At 36.7% G+C, this 6,368-nt stretch overlaps 1 long non-coding RNA gene across 1 annotated transcript; it reads left to right on the forward strand.

Moving 5' to 3' along the window:
* The first annotated feature begins 4,144 nt into the window (after positions 1 to 4,144).
* LOC121102764 lies at positions 4,145 to 5,527 on the forward strand. The gene is made up of 2 exons (XR_005834874.1): positions 4,145 to 4,293; positions 5,274 to 5,527. It is a non-coding gene; the product is annotated as an uncharacterized LOC121102764 (long non-coding RNA).
* Positions 5,528 to 6,368: the final 841 nt, after the last annotated feature.

Consider the following 6,368-nt stretch of genomic DNA (forward strand, 5'->3'; position numbering starts at 1 on the left):
ACAGATTAGTCACACTGACGTTGCCTCCATTACTGTTACTAATACAGCTAACACTGATTTCTTCCTTGCTGCCAGCTTCTTTCTGAAATCCATATGCTTATCTCACTTCTTTCTGTAACAGCCATATGTGACAGGTGTTACTGTCTCTACTTCATAGATGATGAAATTGAGGCTAAGGTTCAGATAGTAAGTAGTGAAGCTGATATTCAAATCCAGGCAGTCCCAAAGCTCATGCCTTAACGTAGATATTCTATACAATGCAAAGTTGACACCTCTATGAATTTTGAGGAATATCTTCCAGGGACATAATTTTAAGATCCAGAATATAACTACAATATAACTACACTAAACTTATTTCAGTCTGATATTTTTTTGTTTACTTAGATTGTTTCTGTTTAAGAGAGCAGGTGGCTTATATAGCTGTTTGTTTTTAAGAAGTCTGCATGGGTAAAACCATTTGTATCAGATCTGGTAGTTTGTTAAAGCCCAGAAAGTCTCAGTTTGGGTATCAGAGCTCACTTTCCCAGTAAATTGCCACCTCTCCTGCTCCAAAGTGAGAAGCCTGAGTTCACAGGAGGTCTCTAGTACTTAGTCGGAGAGATTCACGTAGCTTTGATGAGAGTTGGGAGATAAAAACCGTGTAAGCAACCATCCTCATCCATATATGTGTGTCTAATTGTTTGTGAAAGGATGGATGAGGTCTGGTTGGCATTAAGGTTTATGATGTCAGTTCTCTGGGCTAGGATAGAGGTTACTATTTTACTTTTGAGGAATTGAGTGAATTATTCTTTTTTTCCCAGCTTTATTGGAGTATTCTGATAAATAGAAATGGCATGTTTTTAAGGTATATGCCTGGGTGTTTTGATATACATATACTTTGGGAAGTGATCATCACAATCAAGCTAGTTAACATATACATCACTTTACATAGTTACCATTTTTCTGTTGATTGTTTCTGTGGTAAGATCTACCCTCTTGGCAGATTTCAAGTATACAATACAGCATTGTTAATTATCATCATGCTATTAATAGTAGCTCTTCTGAACCTATTCATCTGGTACAACTGTAAATTTGTACCCTTTGACTGATGTCTCCCCATTTCCTCCACTTTCAATCCCTGGTACACACCATTCTGCTCTTTGCTTCTGTGAGTTTGACACTTTGAGATTCTACATATAAGTGAGATCATGTATTTTTCTGTGTCTGGCTTATTTCACTTAGTACATCGTCTTCCAGTTTTTCCACGTTTTTGCAAAAGGGAGAATTTCCTTATTTTTTAAGGCCGAATAATATTCATATATATATATATGATATATTGTATATATATATTTGTATATATGTATATAAATATATATATTGTATTGTATTGTATATGTATTGTATATACATATACGTATATACATATATAGATATATATATATTGTATATATATATTTGTATATATATATATATATATACAAATACCACATTTTCTATCCATCTGTCAGTGGGCAGTTAGGTTGTTTCCATATCTTGGCTGTTGTGAATAATGCCACAATTAACATTCATTTTTGGATATCTCTTTAAGATACTGATTTAATTTCCTTCAGATATATACCCTGAAGTAGGATTGCTGCATCATATCGTAGTTTTATTTTTATATTTTTGAAGACACTCCATACTGTTTTCCATAATGGCTGCACCAATTTACATTTCCACTGGGTATGAGGGTTCCCTTTTTTCCACATTCTCACCAATACTTGTTGTTTTTTGTGTTTTTGAGAGTAGCCATTCTAACAGGTATGAGGTGATATCTCATAGTTTTGGTTGGTATTTCCCTGATGATTAGTGATGTTGAACACCTTTTCATGTACCTGTTGGCCATTTGTATGTTTTCTTTTGAGAAATGTATGTTCAGGTCCTTAGCCTCTTTGTAATTCTTTATTTTATGTATGTATGTATGTATGTATGTATTTATTTATTTATTTGCTATTGAGTTGTATAAATTTCTATATATTTTGGATTTTAACGCCTTTTAAGATAATCAGATATATGGTTTGCAAATATTCCATTCCATAGGTTGCCTTTTCACTCTTGTTTCCTTTGCTGTGCAGAAGCTTTCTAGCTTGATGCAATTCCACTTTTCTATTCGTGCTTTTGTTTCCTGTGATTTTCATATTATATGCAAAATATCATTGCCTAGACCAATGTTAACAACTTTTCCTCTATGTTTTCTTCTAGGAATTTTACAGATTCAAGTCTTACATTTAAGTCTTTAATCCATTCTGAGTTGATTTTTGTATAGGGTGTGAGATGAGGGTCCAGTTTCATTTTTCTGCAAATAGATATCCAATTTTCTCAGCATTGTTTATTGAAGAGACTGTCCTTTCTCTGTTTTGTGTTCTTGGCCGTCTTGTAGAAGATCGGTTGAACATAAATGCATGGATTTATTTCTGGACTCTGTATTCTATTCCATTGGTCTGTATGTCTGTTTTTATGCCAGAACTGTACTATTTTGATCACTTTAACTTGATAATATATTTTGAAATCAGGCAATTTGATGCCTCAAGCTTTGTTCTTGTTGCTCAAGATTGCATAGCTCTTTGGGGTCTCTTTGAGATTCAATATCAATTTTTGGATTGCTTTTTCTATTTCTGTGAAGACTGCCATTGTGATTTTGATAGAAATTACATTGAATCTGTAGATCACTTTGGGTATTGTGGACATTTTAACAATAGTAATTCTTCTAATTTGTGAACATTGGTTGTCTTTCCATTTACCTGTTTCTTCTTTAATTTTCTTCATTAGTGTATTATAATGTTCAATTATAGTTATAATGCTAGTCTTTCACTTTTGGTGAAAGTTTATTCCTAAGTATTTTATTATTTTTGTTCCTATTGTAAATGGGATTGTTTTCATAATTTCCTTCTCAGTTCATTATCAGTGTATAGAAACACCATTGATTTTTGTATGTTGATTTTCTATCCTGAAACTTTACTGAATTCATTTATAAGTTCTAATACTTTTTTTTTGTTGAGTTAGAGTTTTCCACACATGTGACCATGTCATCTGCAAACAAAGATCAGTTTACTTCTTTCTTTCCACTTTGGATGCTTTTCATTTTTCCTTTTCTTGTCTGCTTGCTTTGTCTAGGACTTCCAGTACTATGTTGAATAGGAGTGGTGGGAGTGAGCATTCTTGCCCTGTAATGGGTATTAGAGGAAAGGCTTTCAGTTTTCCCCATTGATTATGATGTTAACTGTGGGCTTTCTATATATGCTCTTTATTGTGTCGAAGTAAGGTCCTTCTGTACCTATTTTCTTGAGAGTTTTTAACATGATTGGATGTTGAATTTTTTTTTTTAAGATTTTATTTATTTGTCAGAGAGAGAGAGAGAGCACAAGCAGGGGGAGCGGCAGGCAGAGGGAGAAGCAGGCTTCCTGGTGTGCAAGAAGCCTGATGAGAGGGGCGCCTGGGTGGCTCAGTTGTTAAGTGTCTGCCTTCGGCTCAGGTCATGGTCCCAGGGTCCTGGGATTGAGCCCCGAATTGGGCTCCCTGCTCAGCGGGAAGCCTGCTTCTCCCTTTCCCACTCCCCCTGCTGATGTTCCCTCTCTTGCTGTGTCTCTCTCTGTCAAATAAATAAATTTAAAAAAACAAACCACAAACAAACAAACAAACACAAAAAACAAACAAACAAAAAGCCTGATGAGAGACTTGATCCCAGAACCCTGGGATCATGACCTGAGCTGAATGCAGATGCCCAACTGACTGAGCCACCTGGGCATCTCTGGGTGTTGAGTCTTGTCAAAATCTTTCCCTGCATCTATTAAGATGATCATCTTACATTCTATTAATATTGTATATCACATTGATTGATTTGCATATGTTGAACCATCCCTGCATCTCAGGGATAAATCCCACTTGGTCATGGTGTATGATCCTTTTAATAAACTAGTGAATTTGGTTTGTTAGTGTTTTAATGAGGATTTTTGCATCTATGTTCTGGGATATTGACCTATAGTTTTTTTTTCCTGTGGTGTCTTTTTCTGATTTTGGTATCAGGGTGATCCTGGCCTAATAAAATGAGTTTGGAAGTATTCCCCCTTCTTCTGCTTTTTGGAAGAGTTTGAAAAGTATTGCTATTAATTCTTTTTTGAATGTTTGATAGCATTTACCTATAGGGGAAAAAAAGAATTTGCCAATGAAGTCATCTGGTTTTGGAATTTGTTGGTTGGGAGGTTTTTGATTACTAATTTAATCTTCTTATTTGTTATTGGTCTTTTCAGGCTTTTATTTCTTCTTGATTCTGTTTTGGTAAGTTGTATGTTTCTAAGAATTTATCCATTCATCTAGATTATCCGATTTGTTGGAGTATGATTATTCATAATAGTACTTTATGATCCTTTTTATTTCTGAGGCCTTTGTTGTAAGGATTTGTCAATTTTGTTTATTTTTCAAAAGCCTACTCTTTGTTTTATAGATTTTTTTCCTATTGTTTCTATATTCTCTGTTCAATTTTTTTTTCCTGTTCTAATTTTTATTATTTCCTTCCTTCTACTAACTTTGGCTTGGGGCTCTTTCTGGGTCTACTGTTGGGTCTGTAGATTGCAGGCCTATTACCAGGGGTGCAGGACTGCAACTGGACCATTGCAGAGTGGGGCTGGAACCAAGTTCACTGAGGAACGGGGCCACCTCTGGTCCACAATTGGGACTGTAGTTAGCAAGCCTGACATTGAGGCACATGCCTGCCTTCTCCAAGCAGCCCTCCTCAGCCTTGGCTCCACCAAGATTTCAAAATCTCCCACATAGATTCCAAAGCTTTCACAAAGGCAATTTTGTCTGTGGATAGCTGCCAAATCATTACTTCTGTGGGGGATAGGAGCTGGGAACCTCTGTTTTGCCATCTTGCTGATGTCCTGAACTATTCTTTTCTTTCCTTTCCATCAACTGTCCTCTTTACCTACTTTGGTCAGCATATCCGTGTGGGGTGCTTTTGTCTGTAGCATTTCCTCATTGCATCCGACAGGACATTTTATTAAGCAAAGGTCCTATGCACTATTGCCAAAGAAAAGTAGACCTTAGATACTCCTCCCTCACAATACAGAGATGTTAGAAAACTTGAACACCAATTGCCAATCATAGCCTGGTTTATGTTATATTGTCCAGTATTTTAGTACTAAATCTTGGTTTTTACCACCCTTACCTCATTACTATTACTATTTTTTACAGCTTGCATTAAAATTTTGTCATATATTTACCATTTTCTTTGCTCATCATTTCTTCTTATATTTCAGATTTTCTTTCTGGATCCTTTCCCATTTTCTTGAAATACACCCTTTAATCAGCAACTGTTAGAGGACAATACTCAGCATTATGTTTGCTTGAAAGTATCTTTATTCCATCCTCATTCTGTCATGTGAGCATACCCTGAGAAGTATGCAGTCTGCAACCTAGAAGAGGACCTTCACCAGCTCGTAATCATGTTGGCACCCTGATCTTGGACTTCCGATCTCCAGAAGTGTGGGAAATAAATTTCTGTTATTTATAAGCCACGCCATCTATGGTAGTTTGTTATAGCAGCCTGAACAGACTAAGTCGACACTTGATCCATTTGTCAACAAAATGAATGATGAAAATTCTGGATGGATGAATAGGGACTTTCATATTTTATCACTTGTTCCTTCTGAGAGCTCTCATTCTGGCACAGAAGGCAGACATATATTGGCCTGATTTGCAATGAAACTTCTTCCTCGATGATGGCACTACTTTGGTGTTCCAGTGCCTTTCTGCTGCGATCTGCCCTTAGGCTGACACACAGCTCCCTCTTTACCTATTAACCAGTGGCAGAGGTGAGCAAGAAAAGTATGTAGTATCAGCAGCACTGACTTCCGCGCCAAGGTGCCCATTAACCTTAAACCTCTGGTGACCTCTGGGTAGTGCCTGGATGACACAGTTGAGTCATTCACAGGATCACACTGACTATGGTCACAGCATCTATTTGGTAGCTCATCGGTTCTCAAACACTGCAGAATTTCCTCTTTAGTTTTTTAGGATTATCGTCATGCCCACAGAAGTTCAAGGTAAGGGGGGTAGCTCAGGGAAATTTCATGGAGTTCTGGTCTCTTTTCCTCCTTTATGTGGTCAGCCCTCCTCCTAACATCATGGCATAATAGATGTATTAGCAGGTCTCTTCTATTTCACAAGTTCAATCCAGTAAAACCAAGCTGTGATTGGAAGCTTGCAATCTAAAAGATGTTTACATTTATCAAACATCTTTATGTTTGGTAGGCTTACTGACATACATAGTCTCATGAAAGGCTCCTGTTAGTGGCTTGTCTAATCACTAGTGTCATTACCTAGGTAGGAAGTGGTATAGCTAGAGTTCATAT

This window comes from Ursus maritimus, unplaced genomic scaffold, assembly GCF_017311325.1.
Source record: "Ursus maritimus isolate PB19 unplaced genomic scaffold, ASM1731132v1 scaffold_15, whole genome shotgun sequence".
Lineage (NCBI taxonomy): Eukaryota > Metazoa > Chordata > Mammalia > Carnivora > Ursidae > Ursus > Ursus maritimus.